This window comes from Mastigoproctus giganteus, chromosome 2, assembly GCF_048544385.1.
Source record: "Mastigoproctus giganteus isolate SK-2022 chromosome 2, ASM4854438v1, whole genome shotgun sequence".
Taxonomy (NCBI): domain Eukaryota; kingdom Metazoa; phylum Arthropoda; class Arachnida; order Uropygi; family Thelyphonidae; genus Mastigoproctus; species Mastigoproctus giganteus.
Genome location: NC_143576.1, coordinates 150,205,230 through 150,224,833, shown reverse-complemented (window position 1 = coordinate 150,224,833; position 19,604 = coordinate 150,205,230). Strand labels below are relative to the sequence as shown.

The 19,604-nt window shown below is 37.8% G+C and overlaps 1 protein-coding gene across 1 annotated transcript in view; it reads left to right on the top strand.

Moving 5' to 3' along the window:
• The window catches only part of LOC150089658 (growth hormone secretagogue receptor type 1-like), a 41,942-nt gene that overhangs the window by 10,849 nt on the left and 11,489 nt on the right, over positions 1-19,604 (top strand). The window lies entirely within an intron of this gene.

Here is a 19,604-nt window from a genome sequence, read left to right as displayed (position 1 = left end):
TTGAAAGATAATCGTGTAATTAGAATCATGACACCTAGGTGTATAAAACCACTTATAGCAGGCAAACCGAAGGGATACTAAACGATAGACTGAACCAATCGAATGCTTTAGAACAATTCACAATGTAAAACTTAACTACAGAAAAAAATGAAAAATAAAAATATCATTATATTAGATTCAACCGGTAATTTCTGGTATATACTCATGTGTATTGTCTCTCTAAATTGCGTGTGTTCTCTGGTCGATTTGTCTGTTTTGCTGGACGAAAAAAAACCCTTGCTATCTACCCCTGAGACCGATTAACTCAGTCATGTAGTGGGAAAAAAAAGCTCATTAATTGCGTCATTGATAGGATTTGAACCTGGTCTTTTCCACCCAATGTGGGGAGGACGACGACGACACGATAGTTAAGTGTCTGTGCTATCCGCACAGACACTTAACTATAGCAGAGAATTCTTGGAATGTAGATTCCAGGAATTGGAATCTATATTCCATCGACTCCAAACAAACACATATCTTGACTGTCATATTGCGCGTGTGTGAGTCTTGAGTCGTCGCGAAGCTCCTCACATCCGTCTTTGAACGGCTTATACCGATTAAACCCCCTGATTCAACAATGTTTCATCACCAGAAACTGTTTTTAACATTGTATATGTTTCTGTTTGCAGATTTTCCCAGTTTAAAGCAAAATTTGATATTCGTTTGTTGCCCTATTGCAAAAGTGTGGCATGAAACGTTAATGCTAGTGAAGAAACTGGTTGTTATTTGTTATCTGTCTGCCTACTGGACAATCTCTGTGACATCATCTGTTTGAGAAAGTTTGAACAGCAACATACCACGTACGTTTATTTTCAAACTCATCGAACATGACTGCAACAGCATCAGTCCGGGAACTTTATTGCAGCGCTTCGTATACGGCACAATATGACCTAAGTAGATGATGCGCCTAAAACCCTACAACAACCACTCAACCTCAACCGGAGAGGACTATCGTCCTCATCGTCTAGCAACGCAGTCTATTGACAGAAAATATAAACACGTAACAGACTTCAGTTGCATAGTTATTATGTTGGTAAAGCAAGTCAGAAAAGATAGTTTCCTTCGAAACTTTGGTAATATTGTCAGCAGAGACCGGGATGAAATCCAAGTAATACGGGAGTACAAGATATAAGGAACTGTATATTACATATTCTATTTTATACTTAAATTCGCCACCTTTATTCAAGGAGATAATTTTGTCGCCTGTAGTCTATTACTGTTTACCTTGCGTTGTTTCTCGAATGACAGTTTTAGGACATCTACCAGCTGATAACCAGCGCAACTTGCTTAATACCGCACCTCCATTTTTTCCACTATAAATTATAGATCTAATCGTTGAAGTGTTTCGGCATGTTCCAATTTGGCAGAAAATGAGAAAAGTTGTCTGGTGCGAAAAGTAAGAAATATATTTCCAACCAAAAAGATTACTTACTGTCCCAGTCCACCAGGACGAAGCCTGTCTCGCTTTGTGAAACAAAACAATCCATTTCTTGTAATGAATGTGACTCACATCCATGCGAATGAGCACAAAGAGGAAATGGGCTCATTCGGTAGACCTGATATCGGCTTGATGTCTGATAATTTATATCCAGGAATGGAATGAAAATAAGAATATTTCTTATATACACGTTTTAGAAACCCAGTCTTTCTCCATTCTATTGACGGTTTTATGTTTTCAGTTACGCTTTTCATTCAGCGCCATTTATTTTAATATTCCATCAGAAGTATTCATCAAAGTAAAGGACGGTAATCCGTAAATTTAAGAATTGCTTACACTCAGTAATCATTCTTCTTAGGAATAAGATGCAGGTTAATTCAATGGACCGTAGGTTTCCCTTCCTTCTTCCACAATTTTCCATTTCGTCATACTGTATTGTTACGGATTGTTTGACAGTTGGTTGAGTTACTGAATTCAGTAAATCCACGTTGAATGACATGAAGTCAAATTTATTTTTGTTAAACAAAGCATGATTTAGATGAATAATCACACCACAAAAGTACAATACCTTTTGCATGATAACGAGAGTGGGCAATAATAATTATTGTAGCTTTTAAGAGTTGTAAATGTCACGTAGAAAATGTTTATAACTACATGTAATGCATTACACAGCTCTTCTAAACATTAAATAACATTTAATATACATTAGTACAAGAGGAATGTGGCCTGGTATTCGGATGCTTTCTTGAAATTATTTGTTAATCTTATAAAATTGTTGGAAATCAGTTGGAAACCCAAATAAAAATTTATTTCTTTACTAAAAAAACATTTGTTACATAAATATCATTCTGTGGGCAAAGAAAAACGTGTACAATTCGGTTTCTTAAAAAGTATCTTCTTTCCAGTTATATGTTCCTAATTTCGGGAGATGAATAAAATACACCGAAAACTCAAAATAATAGTTTAATAAGAATGAAAAATACAAATAGGCTACCAAAGAACACAAACCGAGAAGAAGAAGAGTGTTCATCGCTAACAGAGTGCAACGTAGCAAAGCTTCCTGCATACCAGTGTACAGGGTATACACCTATTGTGAGCAATTTACACAGTGCATCCAAATGTTCTTCATTGCGGTCTTTGGAGAAATACCCGTGCTATACAATCATTCTGCGTTGTCTACGTCAATTAAATGAAACGTTAGAATGAATCGTCAGCGAGCGGAATAACTTAAGAGATAGATGGAGTAGTTGGATCCTGACGAACTGCTCTCTTCCTTGTTCTTCTTTTTTGAAGGATCCAATATGATCGTTCAACACAACCAGCTTACTTTTTGATTTAATAGCCTATTGTCACTTCTTTTTTCTGAGTTTCATCAACGCCTTTTCGTACGGAGAATTCGTCATTTGCCCTCCTTGTTAGCACAGTTGGTATAATCACTGTTCTCCCCACAACGGGTGGAAAAGACCTGAGTTCGAATCTCCTCAATAACACCAGAAATTTTTGTGGTCTTTTTCACAATGTGGCTGAGTTAGTTCGTCTCATGGGAAGATAGCATGGTATTTCCTCTCGGAAACTTCGTTTTTTTGCCAGGCAAATCGACAATGAACATATGCGATTTACAGACATATTACACACGCCGCAATGTGGCCTAAGTTGCTGATGCACCTAAAACACAATAATTATCAGTATATGAGACCCTAGACCTAATTAGCTGATCACAGACATTATTACAATTTCCCGCCCATCAAAATGCAATTGCAGGATTCTTCTATCCCCTTATATTGACTGAGCACTTGTGATTGTCCTGCACAGAACACAGCTGTGTTATACAAATATAATAAAATATTTATATGGTCTGTCATTGTTCCTATGTAAGAAGCAAAAACGTAATAAAGAACTCCGGTAGCTTGCCGCATTAGGAATTTTGTGTACGCCATCTGTATGAATATTAATTATTTATTTGTAATATTCAGTTGGTTAATCATCAAAGTCTTCGTGATGATACTCCACTTATCCAGTGATGCAAAGTAAATTTTTATGTAACTTTCTCATATTTTTCCATACTTTTTGAGCTTTTTCTCTTCTAAGTCTAGGGTTGTAGTGCAACAGCACTGCTTATGGATAAATCAGTGCGCTATAGGACACGCGAGTTATCTAAAGTTGAGACAAACTAAAAGATCGCCATTGACCAATGAGTTGGCATTTTAAGTTGTTATATGCCGTTGGCATTTCTGTACCATTCTGAAGAGTCCATGTTTTCATCAGTTAGTATTTTTGACCAGTTGGCCTTTTGACCAGTGGTGTTGTTATCATGTTGGCATTTTGAAGTGTCGGCGATTCGATATATTCGGGTTTTTAGGTGTTGGTATTTTGAGCTAGGCGGAGTTTCGATGTTTCGGTGTCGTTTTAACTATTGGCGTTATGGTTGTAGGCATTATGACTTTCTAATTTTTCCAATTTGATTACCACTCGTTTTAAAATACATTTAATTTTTCAACGATTTCACTGTATATGGATACACAAAAGAGCTTTCAAACGCACCAAAAACTGATCACCACTACGAAAAGCTGGTTTTGCACAAATGACCGTTATTACAAACTTTTGAAATAGTAAGTTATTTGTTCATTTCTCGAACACAGAATAACATAATAACAATTATGTTAAGCGCTTTTTCTCCAACTCAAACCTAACTTAATACCTCTTCCCCAACAAATGCATGGCTATTTCCAACAACACATTGCTAAAAGCCACTAAACATTATTCAGCATGCAGTAATTTTGGATCGCATTTGTCGTCCATTCGCTTTATCAGGGACCTTCCAAAAGTAATAGGGTTAGAATTGCCATTGTCCCTACACCGGGTGGAAAAGGCCCCAGTTCGAATCCAATCATAATGTGAGCAGAGGCGTAGCTAGATTTTTGGCGCCCTTGGCAAATTCGTGGCTACGCGCCTTTTTACGATAATTAGTAAAACCATCGTAAAAAGGCGCGTAAATAAAATAATCATAATAAGTAATAATAAGTACAGTCTGACCTTTGTTTAACGAACTTCTTTATACCAGATTTTTCTGTTTAGTGAATTTTTTTGAATTCCTCTTCGCAATTACATTTAAAATAGTGTTTGTAGAACAAAGAAAATTTTCTATATGAGATTACGTGGTTAATTGATTACGAAAGACTTAACTGAGCAGGCATTGTTCGCGCCTCTCGCCTTCAAGAAATTTAGGCAACAGTGCTGTTGCTAAGCACAATGGTAATTTCTTTGGATTAAAAGATTACCATCGGCAACTTAGTGGTACCCATAAAACCTATCCAACTTCCTGTCCCACATTTGATTAGATACAATTATGTGGTCACAAAGGAGTTGGAGGCAAAAAATAATTTTGATGTGATACATTGGATTTCAAGAAAGCTTTTGAAACTGTTGCACATGGAAGGCTACTGTACAAACTGGAGCAGTAATATGGTATTGCAGGTTGCTACAATGGATAAAAGGGTGGTTGAGTGGGAGACGACAGAGAGTGGTAACCAATGGACGCTGCTCTTTGTGGAATAATATTATTGGTGGAGTCCCCCGCGGTTCGGTATTGGGCCCGATGTTGTTTTGTATATTTATCAATGATATTGTTGAAGGTATATCAGGCTTAATGTCCAAGTATGCAGATAATACAACGGTTAGCAGAGTTGTTAATGACAGTAATGTCAGTGTGCTACTGCAACAGGATCTAGAAAATTTGGGCAAATGGGTTGAGATGTGACAACTGACGTTTAACATTGACAAATGCAAAGTACTGCATATGGGTAGAAAAGGAACCCCAGAAAAACGTACCAACTGTGTGGTATGATACTTAGGGTGGTAGAAAATTAAAAAGACCTGGGAGTAAATGTGCAGTCAATTATGAAGTTTTCTGAACAGTTCAGACAGGCTGCCAGAGCAGGTCATGGGATCTTGTCAATGATATACAAGAATTTTGCGAGCAGGGATAAGGAGGTGTTATCCCCCTTGTATAAGGCAATGGTCAGGCCACGCCTTGGGTACTGCGTGCAGGTCTGGAGACCTCAATTTAGGAAGGATGTAGAGCTGTTGGGGCAAGCACAGAGAAGGGCAACAAGATTGGTGAGGGGAACGAAGGAGTTCTCTCTCTCTTACCAAGAAAGGCTCAAGTTCTGCAAATTTCAGCTTCTGGAGAGTAGGCACTTGAGAGGGGGGGTGATCTTATTTAGGCGTATAAGGCCTTGAATGGGTTGTGTAGGCTTAATTCTGATGGGATTAAGATCTTCCTATTGTCCAGATGTGAGTTTATGCTCGCCTGAGCGAGCATAAATTCAAATTCAGAAAGACAGTTATAGAATAAATGTGCGAAAATTTTCCTTAGCCAGCAGGTAGGATTGCTGGAACAGACTTCCATCTGTTGTTATAGAAATTGATAGCTTAAATAAATTCAAGGAGGAACTCGAACAACTTTTAGAGAGAATGGATGTGTGAAATGGGTTTTCTTTTTTTTTTTTTTTTTTTTTGGCTGATGCTACATAAGCTTGCTTTCTTGTATCGCATACCTCTACTACTACTACTACATACCGAGAAGTCGAGCTGGTCAACTACTTTCTGTGTATCCATAGCCAGTGTGCAGATCAAGGGTATTTCACATTCGGACAATAGGTTCTGGTCAATCTTCTACTGTAAGCACCCTGTTAGAGTTTTATGAGAGAGTGGTTTTCCTGTACCCCAACAAAGGGCGATCTGTTGTTTCGCTGAAGTGAATATCTGAATCGTCTGCAAACTTAGACATTAATCCTGATTTACCTTCATCAATATCATTAATAAATAGAGAAAACAACAATGGAACCAACACTGAACCCCGAGGGATTTAACTGATAACATTAGTCCACAAAGAGCATTGTCCATTGATTACCATTCTATCTTCTCCCACTCAACCATCCCTTTATCCATTCTAGCAACTTGCCCTTAATGCTACACTGCTCCAATCTGTAGTCTTCCCTGTGCAACAGTATCAAAATCTTTCCTGAGATCCAAGTATATGATATCAAAATAATTTTTTGCATCCAATCAAATTGGTCAGACAGGGCTTCCCCTTAACAAACCCATGCTGTGTCCGAATTATAACTGAAGTCTTGTCTAGATGATCCTGCAGTGCTTCTTTAACCAGTGCCTCCATTAATTTCCCTGGAACGGAAGTTAAACTAGCAGGTCTGTAATTACTTGCGTCATCCTTTGATCCTCCTTTGTGAATTGGGGTACATTTGCAATTCCCCAGTCCATGGATATCTCCCCTGAGTCCAAAGAACCTGTCATAATTATGGCTAAAGGTTTGCTTATTTCCTTTTCTGCCTCCTTCAATATAACTGGATAGATCTGATCCACCCCAAGTGCCTTTCTTATGTTTATCTTCAACAATTTCTGCTCCATTTGGCTCTCATTTATTAAGAAATCATTTAGCTCATTGCCAGGGTTTAATACACCTCTGGCATTCTCCTCCCAGAAAAACTCCTCATTTGTAGATGTAGATGCAAAATACTGATTCTGTTTGTTAGCTACCTAAGCAGGATCATCAACAGTTGAACCTTCGACATGAAGTGGACCAATCTGATTCATTCCCTTTATTCTAGAGTTTACATAAATTACTCTTTGCATCTTTTACCAAAGATTTCTCGTAATCTGCCTTTGCCTGCCTAACCTCCCTTTTGACTTGATTACAGACCAGCATATATCTACCATAGGCTTCTGTATCACCTAAATTAAAAATCACAATATTCGCGATCATCTGTTTATATAGCACAAAAACAGTATATACACATTATTTATAACTTCAAACTTATTCAGTATCTCAGAACGTACACAGTTCTTGAATGGCGAAGTGCTGTGCATCCGAGCATGTACCGATGAAGCGGTAGCCTGATTGGTTCCCTAAAAGTTGCATTCTGGACGGCAAATAGATGTATGCTGCTATGCAGTATGTACTCAGATTTAAGGATGCATGCAGGCTTGAATCGCCCTCTGAAAACACGCCATTTGGCAAAAATTAATTTTCACCCCGCCCTCTGCTCTCATCCTGATACGACATCTAGAGGCGCCATTTCGTCATCTAGACTTGGGTGTCGAAATAGCTTGACACGGAACTGATATAGTCTGTCAGTGGTGCCCTCTGATACCGACGCCCTTGGCACCTGCCCCAATGACAAGGCGTTTCTACGAAACTGAACGTGAGAAACTTTTATGGGCTCTTTTCACGCCCTGCCTGAGTTAGTCGGTTTTAGGTGTGGTTAGCAAGTTTCCCTCTCCACTGCAAACTCAAAATTTTTGTCCAGCAAAATAGAATCGACCAGAGCACACATGCAGTTTATAGACACAATACATGCGTGGATAAGATAGTTATTGGGTGGCCCTATTATGCCAGGTTTTTTTTTTTTTTTTTTTATCAGGAATACAGATCTCCGATTCTGCTTTTAGTCTCAGGATTTTTTTTCTGGCGGTGCTGAGATTTTGTTTTTCCCATTATATCTATTTTTGATTGCGCGATACCTGTCGTATAGCAACTTGTCACCTGGATAATTTCTGGATAACGTACAGAAGATTTATTTGAATTTATTTTTGCTAGTTCCTACAATTCTCTGATAGATTCATCTGTATGTTTATTTTCATTTTAATTACAGTACAAAGTAGAGTATCCTGATGCTGTTTGTATTTACTAAGTACCAATGGTAATATAGCATCAATACTGTTTGGAGCTTATAAATTATCTAGTTCAGATCTCGTCTTTTGTTGTTTTGTACTTTATATCAGCTTTTTCGTAACGGTAGTCAATGGATCACCATCAGTGCGTGAGAGAAATTTAGCAAGTCCATTAGCTGAGTTTCCACCAATACATTTAAAGATATATTGGCTTGTGTTACTCATCTTAGTAAAAATTCGATGGAAAAGTTTGGTGAAGCTCGAGCAGTTGCTCTTGACATTTCCAAGGCTATTGATCGTGTTTGTCGCAAATATCTTCTAAATTATCTCCTATCTTATATATAGATTTCCTACTGATTTTTGTGATTGGGTATTCAGTTTTCTCCTTCAGCGCTCACTACGGATAACAGTAAATGAGTCTCTGTCTTATAACGCCTCAACTATTGCAGCTTTCCCAGAAGGTTTAGTTTTTCTTCCACTCTTTTCCTTTGTATATTAACGACTTTCTACTGACTGAAAATCTTATTCATAGTTTAGCTGATGAGAGCACACTGCATTTCATTTTCCATTTTGAGAAACCTTACCTGCACTAACTCAAACAGGATTATCGAATGTCCACTGCCAATTCCTTTAATACCGATCTCAGATTTCTACAAAAGATCACATATCTCTATTGTAGATCACTCTGACATCTGATCTCTCTCTTTTGGCATAAGCACATCACAAATATTGCTTCCGCTGCATCGAAAATATTGGATTTTCTTTCTCGCTCTCGGCGTTACTCTTGTTTCCAATAGCCACTGATTCTGTACAAATCCAAAATTCTCCCTACCATGAAATATTATTCTCACATCTAGGGTAGTGTCTCCAAAACCTATCCACAGGGGTAGCATAGTGGTTATAATCACTGATCACAGTGGGTGGAAAAGACCTGAGTTCAAATTCCGTTCAGGAATTTTTATGGGCATTTTTCACAGTGTGGTTGCTTTAGTTGGTCTAAGGTTGCTTTAGTTGGTCTAAGGCTAGGGTAGTATGGTTTTTTTTTTCCCTACAGCGAACAGAACATCGACCACAGAACACACGCAATTTGCAGACAATATATACAGCGCAATATGGCCTAAGTCTATGATGCGCCTAAAACCTTACAACAAGCCAAACAAAACTCAACGCTGGGTGGAAAAATCCCAAGTTCAATTTCCGTCAATGGCGCGAGGAACTTTTATTGCTTTTTTTCACTTATGATATTTTTCACCCCCTACCCCATGGAAATCATGGGCATAATGCTGTACATACAGGCTTAAAAGTTCGGTTTTGGATGGCCCTATTATGACAGGTTTTTTTTGCCCAAACCGCTCTTAATCTACTGGACTGTCCAAAAAATGGCAGTCAGGTGAATTAATGACTCATATCTGTCTCAAAGATGTTCGGTTTCTGCTGAATACCTTTTTTATAGATACTTCCTTCGGTCTTCTGAATTGGCATCCGTAATTCCATCACTTTTTTCCACATTAGTTCGAACACCAGTCAACATTCATTCACTACCCAACAGAAAACTTACAGAAATTAACTTTTCCTTTTCTTCGTTTATCCCTTTAACTTCTTCTTTCTGGTACAACCTTTATTCACATGCTTTTCCCAAAAATTAGAATCAACAAAAATTGAAACCTGTTATCAACAATATGTTCTGTCTTCTCTCTCTTAGGCCTGACGTAGCCGAGTGGTCATGAACGAAAGTGCAATAGCACGCGCTATTTGAGTAAACCAGGGTTCAAGTCCATGACTGCTAAATACGATTAATGTTTGTATTGATAATTTATTGTAAATTCCACTGACCTGGTGATTGTGCAGCAGTATAAACAAAAACATTTTTCACTGCATTCTGTGTACTAAGTAAAATGGGTTCTAATACCTTTTGCTTTAATAAAAAACATATAGCATTTTAGTGACAAATTTTTATCATACTAATTGTTCTCCTTTTCAGTTTTAATATTTTTCCCCCGGCTTAAGACAAAAGGTTTAATTCGTTATTTTATAGCTTCTTTATGAATGCGCAATGTGTTGTAAATTCGGAATTTAGAAAATTTCATAATGGGAGAAATGATCTTAAACCAGGAAGGAAGATAAATTTGCAAAGTAGATTTGCTATAGGAAACGATTGGACGTAAAGGGTTGTCAGGTTTATGAAGTTCTATAATACCAAACATATGGGGTTGAATGTTATTACGGATACCTATTTAGAATGGTACCACCTCTCAGCATGTACACACTCATAACCATAACCCTCAGTTGCTGCTGCAATAACCATTATCAAATTAAATTCAAGCTGTAAACTTCTTCAATATGAAACCCTCATAATAGAATGGTACCGTCTCAACACCGACCTTTACGTCTTAAAACAATTTCGGGTACTTAAGATCCACAGCAACCTTCTGTTCTTCATTTTTAACGCCAACTGAAGATGAACCTATCGAAAGTCCGTCGTTCACGACTTACACGCACCTTATTCCTATTTTAATTTTAACATATTATTATTTACACGGTATTGTTGTGGGGATGATCCTTCTTGTTTTGGCTATCGCAAATTGTGGGGAGAACTATCCTTGTTTGGCTCGACAATTGTGGGGACTTACTTCTAATCAAATTTTTATTGTTATTTAAATTCAAAGATAGGATCAGTCCACAAGCAACCTGACTACGTACTTAAATCAGAAGCTTCCAGTTTCTGAGTTTTTTTTTCCTTCTTGTTTCCCTGCCAAGGTGGTATCAGCATAGTGTTTTCGGGCTGTGTGTTGTTCTCTTTGAGTAAAAAGACTCCATGGACATGGTAATCAAAAGTAAAACACAGATTTAATTTTCCATTTCAAAAAAATAGTATCATATAACATTGAACAGACATAAAATTTACATACAATTCATTCTATACCTTCTACCCGAGTACATTCCTGTCCTGGAATAAAATTATCACCACAGATGGTTCATCCTTCATCTAGCTTTCTTAAACATTTGATTAATATTTATATTACCTTTATAATTATACATATACATATGGCTCTTTACACCCACTATGCAGACTTATGGGTCTAGAACACAAACCTCTCAAATCAAATTTACTACACCTCTGAATACTACCAATTTCACTAGTGCCTTCATATATGGCCCTAATAACCTTACAATTTCTAGATTATGATTTAAGTGACCCAATATCTCTCAATCACTCGTACTTATTGATTGGTACTTTAAAATCTATACATCTCTATACATTATTCTTATACAGTTTATTTCTAGGGTGACACAGCTTTCTCATTGTCCGTAAACTCCTCTAATAATGGTACAGAATACTATTCCTTAACTAACCAATGCCTTCAGTTCAAAGGGGGGCTTATACATTCCACTATCTCACTCTCTACCATTAATTTTTACAAGATTCCAGATTTCATGTTCAGAAACGGAAAGATCCATCAGTCTTTCCCCCCTATTTTTCGTTTCAATAAACTAAGAAAAACGGACTTACTTTCGATGTCTTTACGATACCGCTTTCGTTCTCCTGTCAAGGTCCTCCTTTATAGGTTCCTTTGACTAACGATCTTTCTAGTAGTTGCGGCGTGGTACGGGTTTGGCTTCTTTTGTTTAGACTCTCTCAAGCTCTCCCTTGCTTCATTCTAATGTTTACTCCTTCCTTTTCTCTCTGTTTGTCTTCCCTTTCCTGCTTCACTTTGCTGCATTTTTTGACTTTGTTTTCCCCAAGGTTAACCACACTTACTTAGCTGCATCCCTAACCGGACCGCACTTTTCTTGTGACCACCACACTCTAACAATACGGCACTCTCCCCCTCTCTGTGTCTTCAACCCAACTCATTCTCTCTCTCCTTTATTTTTTCGCCTCTTTTTCTTTGTTCCTCTCAACTTTTCTCTCTGGCCAATCACTTCCCCCCAATTCTCAGCAACTTCCTCCTTATTCGGTCGCCGGCCCTTGTACCCCTTCCTTGGATTCATTCCGATTGGACAGTGCAACTTCCGTAGTTCAGGACAGTATAATGTTCTCAAGTTCTAGAAAGTTCTTTCAGTAACCCCCCGCCCTCTCTACTTACTTCCATTAGTTATGTCCATTGCATTGACCATCTTTGGAATTCATGAAGGTTCACTTAAACAGTGCCTTCCCCCTTCCCCTCTCACTACCAAACTTGTATTCCTGGCTGTCTCCTTAACAACCATGACCGTTCATTTATTCTGAAATCTCCTTCATCACGGACTTTATTTTTCTGTATTGTTTTTACCAAGTTCTCTCTCTTCTAAACTTACCTACTCCATATACGCTGTCATCCCCCCTGTAGTTCGTCATCCATTGTTGCCTCCACTTAGAGCAACGCTTCCCGATGTAGATTAACCTACATCGTCGCGACTGTTCTTTTTTTTTCTTTTTTTTCCTAAGAATACACTTATTTACAATTCCATTTCCATGGAATATTTGAACTTAATTTCTCATCGCATACTAAAACCCTGTAACATATTTTCTTTCTGACCCTATTAAAATTTTAAAATTTGTATTTATGCTTATTAATTCTTACCCTCTATTAAATTTTCTTAAGCCTTCGTATATATACATACACCATATACTTATTTACATGTAAGATTTGCATCTTACATTGTAACCGACAACTAGAGAATGATGTGGTGCACCTCCCCCTTCTCTGAGTTAAATTATTTAAATTACGCTTTCTTATTCACGATTCTTAACTCCCAGTTTTAGTTGTAATTAGAGATTTCCCACATTCCTGTTTCATAATTCACGTAACCATAACGGATTATTAAGCCTTGACTAAGTACATATTCTCTGTCACGATTCTCGGCATTTTAAGCTCTTGCTAACTTAAATCACGGTCTCTTGAAGAGATTATTAAGGCAGGAATTTCTAATGACGTATTAACTCAAGCAGCTTAACCTCCAACAAACCCGATCCTACAACACTCAACATTCGCCATTCTGTTGCCGGGCCAACACCTACCTTTTTCCAGGGCGTATAAACGACACCGTAGCATCATTGATGGCAGATTTCCCTTTCGCAGCGTCCTCGTGTTTCATCCTTTTGTGCTTCTCTCGATATTTATTTCGCCACTCGCTCACTCCCATTGTTTTCTCAGTGCGGCGCTTTGATCCAAAGTGCGTGGACCAGTCAATAAGGAACTCCTTTCTGTGTATGTAAGAGGCTTTGACCGACTACATCTCCCTCGAGGTGTGAGGGTGATGTTGTAGTCAGTTGCAGACCGTTCGCTTTCTCACCTGGTAAACATTATTTCGTTCTCCAAACTGCAGTTGCGACTGTATATTGCTTCTATTCGTTGCTTGCTATTTTGTTGACCAAGTTTTTTCTCCAGAAATGCATTTCTTTCTTATTCAAACAAAGCATCGTACGTCATTTCGAGTTACACTGCTTGAAGTGAAAACTGGCTTTTTATTTTGTCTTAGATTTTCTACCTTCATCCTTTTTTTCTATACTGCATTGGTTTAAAGAATTGACTTGGTAACTGGGGATACAGTTTTTTGTTGTACCTTAGGCTGGTGAAGCAAAAGCCTCAGCCTTCCTTGCACCATATGGCTAATAATAATAATAATAGCAAGCGTAAAACATCAGAGAGATGATTTATGTTTTCACTGATGTATCCTTCACATATTGTTATGCCTGCTGCGAGTAAGATGAATATCTAGCAATATGAATTTAAAAAAAAAAAATGCCTGCAGTTATTTTTCCGCTGGAAACCTTTCATAACGATAACAAGCCCAAACAATATACAAATGAGCAAACAGTAACTGCAAGTTATAACAAATGAATAATAATGATAATGAATAACAAGTAATTAAAAAGTGAATGCACAAAAAAATCAATTTCAACCCAAAATGTTCATTATAACAAAACTGCAAATTTTTATGATTTCAAATATGTTATTTCGTAATCGATTTTAATTTTAATTTTTAGTTTATAAAACGTATTAAGAGATCCGCCTGTTTTAATGTACGCGTACAAATAAAAGGTTCACATTAACCCGCTAGCCACTGAAATTACCCCAAATAAAATCAATAAAACAATTGAGCGACAGATATCAATGCAGACAAGAAATCATTATAAGTTTGTGTATCATTTCAAAAGTATTTACTTACATAAATGGAGTAATCTGGATTATGGCCTCTATTGATAGCGACACAAGCGGCTAAACATCACGGAGAGAGTTAAGAAGGTGGCGCATGTCATCATGCTAAACACCGCGCTTCTTGGTCTTGTGCAGCGAGTTGGGACACAGTGGTCGGGGGCTGATCCGCTAAAAGCGCAGTGCAGTGAAGCATATCCACATTACGTAGACATTGTCGAAATATGAGATTCGACGTCGAAATAACAGAAAATCGACTACAGAACATATGCAATGTACAGATAGTATATAGGGAGCAACTTAGCCTTACTCGCTGATGATCCTAAATCCCTCAACAGGAATAACAACAACGTAGAGATTGTTAAAATAAGCTTTTTCCAGAGGTTCAAGAAAGGGGAAGCCGGAGAGGTTGAACATACAACTGGATCTAGCTAATGACCCCAAAAAGGAAAGTAAACGAATTGTTGAAAAGTTGCATGAAATCTGGCAGACCTCTTCGGACAGCATCACAAGGGGGCCATTACAAAACTCTTCTTCCCTCCTGCGCTTCGCTTCAGCCTGCTGCTTCCTCCCTGGTTCTCACTAGGTCTACAAGTGACATTTCTACTCATAGGGCATGGTCCCTTTAAGCAAAAGCTAACCGATCTGGGGGTTGAGCAGGATCCTCTCTGTCCTTGCAGGGAACTTTGAAGAACGTACAGTATTGTACTCGTGCTCTCACTGCGAGGACTATGGGATCAGGCTAATCTCCAAAGTCCAGGAACATCTACAACATTAGGAACACAGCTTTTTGCAAGGTGAGTATCATTATCTAGCTCTCACCGAAAACTGAGTACTGTAGTTGGTTTTTCAACTCCGACATTAAAACAAGAGAAGAAACAGTCAGGCGGTTGCACTGTAATATTCCCTAGAGTAATTTCATCCCAAGGTTACAAGGCATGATGAAGATCTACTCGCGAATGACGCCATCCTGTGTGATCTTCATCACAAACCTTAGTATAGGCCCAACACACATGACAAAATTTACCCACTAGTACTGAACCTCTAACTTTAAACCAACGGCAGTGACATTCAAGACCTCTGATACGAAAGCGAAATGAACAACTTACCAGCGTACTCACTGACACCCCTCACACCCAGATGTTATTATTCAAATTGGATTATGAGCACAGCGGGATGAACAAAGCCACACTCCTAACTCGGACTGACATTAGAAAACGTAAACACTACCCCTTTTTTGGGGTAGAAGCTGAAAACCCCATCTGAGGTTCGATTATTTGCTGAACCCTCCGGAAGTAGGATTGATTTCTGCCATAAGAGCCTCTTATAGCGATCTCATGGGACCATTTTCCTCCCTTGAGTCTTCTTCTTCCTGGGCTAGTCTCCTTCCCACTTCTCCCATTAATCTTCAAACTCTAGTAGCCCCCCCCCCCCCCTTCTTTGTGGCCTATTCCTTTTTTAAACTTAATTCTGACCTACCTTTCTTCGCTATTTTCTTGTTCATCCTTTTCAAAAAAAAAAAAAAAATAGAAATATTATCTTTGTTATTATTCTTTTTTGTTCTCCATCAGGAAGCCCGGTCCCCCTGGCAGAGAGCAGCCAGAGTATGATGGACAGCCTGGCTCACCTCCTAGCGGTGATGGCGAGCAACATCGTGTCCCACTAGAGGCCCTGCGAACAAACAGCCAGAACACAACAACACGATACACTTTTTCTGGCTTTTACAGCGTACTGTTTCTTCAAAAGAGTACTTGTGGCGCAGATATGGGAAACCACCGGTGGCGCATTACCCAAAAAAAAAATGCCACTATGCCTTTGTACCGCTTACCAAAAATAAATTTTAAGCAGCCCGTGTACTGTAATCTGTTATTTATTTATTTATTTATTTTTATGTAGTATGAAGGTCTCAAAGTGTATCGTTCCTTAGTTTCTAGAACAACAAGCTTAACTCTTTAGGTTAAACATAAACATAGGGAATTTGTCAGGCATTTAAAAATTTGTTTCCTAGGGGAGGTAGATCATTTCTTGTGCTGGTTAGAAACCAAGAAAGAAGAAATATGACAGAAAGCGCAGCGATCATTTTTTGAAGTATGGGCAGCACGAAATGTTTTTATGAATTTGGGAATATGTTTGAAATAATGTTTTGAAAAACACTAAATTCGACCACTTCCACTGAAGACGTCAACAAAAGTTTTTCTCCAGAAGAGCTGAACTAGGATGTCTATGATGTCAGTGCTACATAGCTTCCCAAAGAACACCGTTTTCCTTTTTTTAATCTCTCGCTCTTTATTTATTTTTTTATTAAGCTCCCGTTTCTCTTTTGGATAGAACGTGCTAATGTGGAGAAACTAACCCTCAAAATGTTTTCAATTCTGACGCTTGAGATATCGTCATAGGTATGCTTCGTTAGCTCCAATGGGTCACAGTTCTTTCTTCAGCTGATGGATCCCTGCCATTGGGTGCGTGCTTTGAAATGAAATGGTCCCACGATAATGGTATTTAACCCGAGAGTAGCATGCTTAATACTCTACACAATTTTCTTACCTGCATCATTTAAGACATACTTTGATCCACGCGGTATTAAAATTTTAATTCTCCGCCCACGTCTCTCTTCCTTGACGGGCTCATAGCCTAACACTAATTAAAGTTTTATAAGGACCGCGAGAATACAAATTGCCTTTCAGACACAGTAGTTACACGCTAATGAAATAACTTTTGCTAGGTAATGGTTATTTAGTAGAGACTCATTTTAACAACTAGCGCACCCTCCTGTTAAAATGTAGCAGCCATTCGTCAGCATTGTCCTAAAGCACGTGCATTTTGTGGTTTTGAGAAAACGAGAGGGCGAAGTTCAAAAGCCTCAGACTCTGAAGATTTAGAGATGATTTAACGCGGATTTCTCTTTAAATTTTATTAGAGGAGGAAGGAATTTGGTGCTGGTGATGGGCGAAGGGAAAATAGTGGCACACAGCTGTCGCTCAGTAACTGATATTTTATTTTAAGTTTTCCGAAATCAGAATTGAAAAATCAATCGAAAAAAAAACACATTTCTGCTCCTCTCGAACAATTTGATGTGTCTGGAAGTAGATAGATTGTGGAATGTAGAAACCCATAACAGTTTATTCTTTGGGAATGAAGGCAGGGCAATGTATTATTTTGAGGAACAGACTGAAAAGTCATATCTGTTTATGATGAATAGTCGAACAGTGTCTACGAAAGAAACTGCGGTGAGCAATTTCTTTTTTTTTTTATCTTCGCAGAGAAAGCAAAACTTTGTTTCTTTAAAATTTGGGCTTCTGCTATTGTCAGTTCCTTGATGAAATTCTCGGAAGGAAATGGAGTGAATAAAAGCTGGATGCTTAGGTAAAGCCAACGTGTTTAGTGCCTTCTTTACCTTTATTTCAAAATTCAAGTGAAATGCTAAGTGGTTCTGAAAATTTCGCCAGTCTCATCGCATCCCATCTGATCAAAGCATTTCGGAGCGGTTAGAACCAATTCGCGAGTAAAATTCCGTTGTCACGGGCAACCAGGGTTTTCTTTTATTTTTCTTGTTTGACTTACGTCGGGGATCTTGATTGAGTCCGGTTCTATTTTATCTCCTATTTCAAAGCAGCCTATAGTGAGAGTAAATAGAGAGAAAGAAACAAAAAAATAAAAAAAACAGTCCTTTGCCGACGTTCTATCATTTGCACAGAGCTAAACTTCAATTTGTTTTGTCCTTAGTGACCTTTGAAAACACAGAATATAAAGTTTAATTTTATATTGAGAAATCCTTTAAAGAAAGTGGAAGGGTTCTTATTTGGACAAAAGTTATTTCTCTTTAACGAGCTCTAACGGTGCTCGTAAAAAGTTTTAAAGGTTCAGTGGAAAGAGGATTAAGTTTTCTAAAGCGGACTGTGTGAAAAGTGCTGTATACACTGTTTGTTTTTGTTTGCTAGAAATTTATTTAATGTTTGTTTTTTTAAAATAATACCTGTTTCATCGATGTTCATGTTCTAAAAGGTGTTCCAATATTTGTTTAATTAATGCTTTTAAAGTTAATTTTAGAAAACATGAGATTACCCATTTATCGGTTAATCTTATTGCGCTGTAATTACTGAGGTAACCATGATAACAGAGACATCAATGGATACGGAATGGAATAGTTTTAGGTATAAGCAAGCAAGTTCATTGCGAAACAGTCTTATTTGAGGAGCAGTCCAAAATTAATGGTACAGTGCATAGCGTGTTCCCAAGAAGGGAATTTATTCAAAAATCGATTGAATGCAAGGTAATGCTCCAAACTAATCTGGAATATTACCTAGCATAAAAATCAAATTTTTTAATTCCAAAGAGAAAACATCAGTAATAAATTTATTTTAAATGTCAATTTTTAATGAAAAATGAATCGCATACGAGTTTTAATTTTTAAGGAAGTGGCCATGATCCTTGAAGCTATATCAAAAATCTATATTCAAGGTACTTATTGTAGGAGGAAATATTATTTCATAAGAAAAGTTAAATTTGATCGCTGGACATTGATGAAGAATTTCAACATTTGAAACTTAAGGCAGGCTGAAGTCGCATATATGTGTGGAAAAGACCTGAGTTCGAATCTCGTCAATGATGCGAGGAATTTTATGGGTATTTTTCATAACGTGGATGAGTTAGTCGGTCTCAGGCCAGGGTAGCATGGTTTTCGGAAGCTCGGGTGTCCCGTCCAGAAAATAGCAAATCGACCATAGAACACTTGCAATTTACTGGCATTACATACGCGCAATATGACCTCAGTTGCTAATGCGCCTAAAACCCTACAACAACCAACCAAATCTTATATGTGTGTTTCTGAATCAGTTATCTTTAGTTTCTGTTTGTGCCAAAAGAAATAAATGTATTATATCCGCAAACTGTGTATATTTTGTGGTTGGCTTGCCTGTTAAAAACAGGCAAGAAAAACAGAAAAGAAAAACAGTTTCTTTTGCTGACTTTAAACTTATTTGTAAGAAGAGCACTGCAAATCACTGTAGTTTATTTTGACCCTAGTACGTAGTACAATATTTACGATCAACGTTCTTCTATACAGTGAGGAAAAGGGTTTGAATTCTGATGGGTTAGTCGGTCTCGGACGAATATTGTTCTGTATTTTTCTCCTAGGAACTCGGTATTTTTTCAAATGAAACAGGCAAATCCCCTTAGAATAAAGAACACAGAATACTAACAAATGACAATATATTTTTTTCTAAGAAATGTATTTTATTAGTAGTACAATATCGAGAGAACTCACTGTTACGTTCTCGCATTATGATAAGCTCGATGAT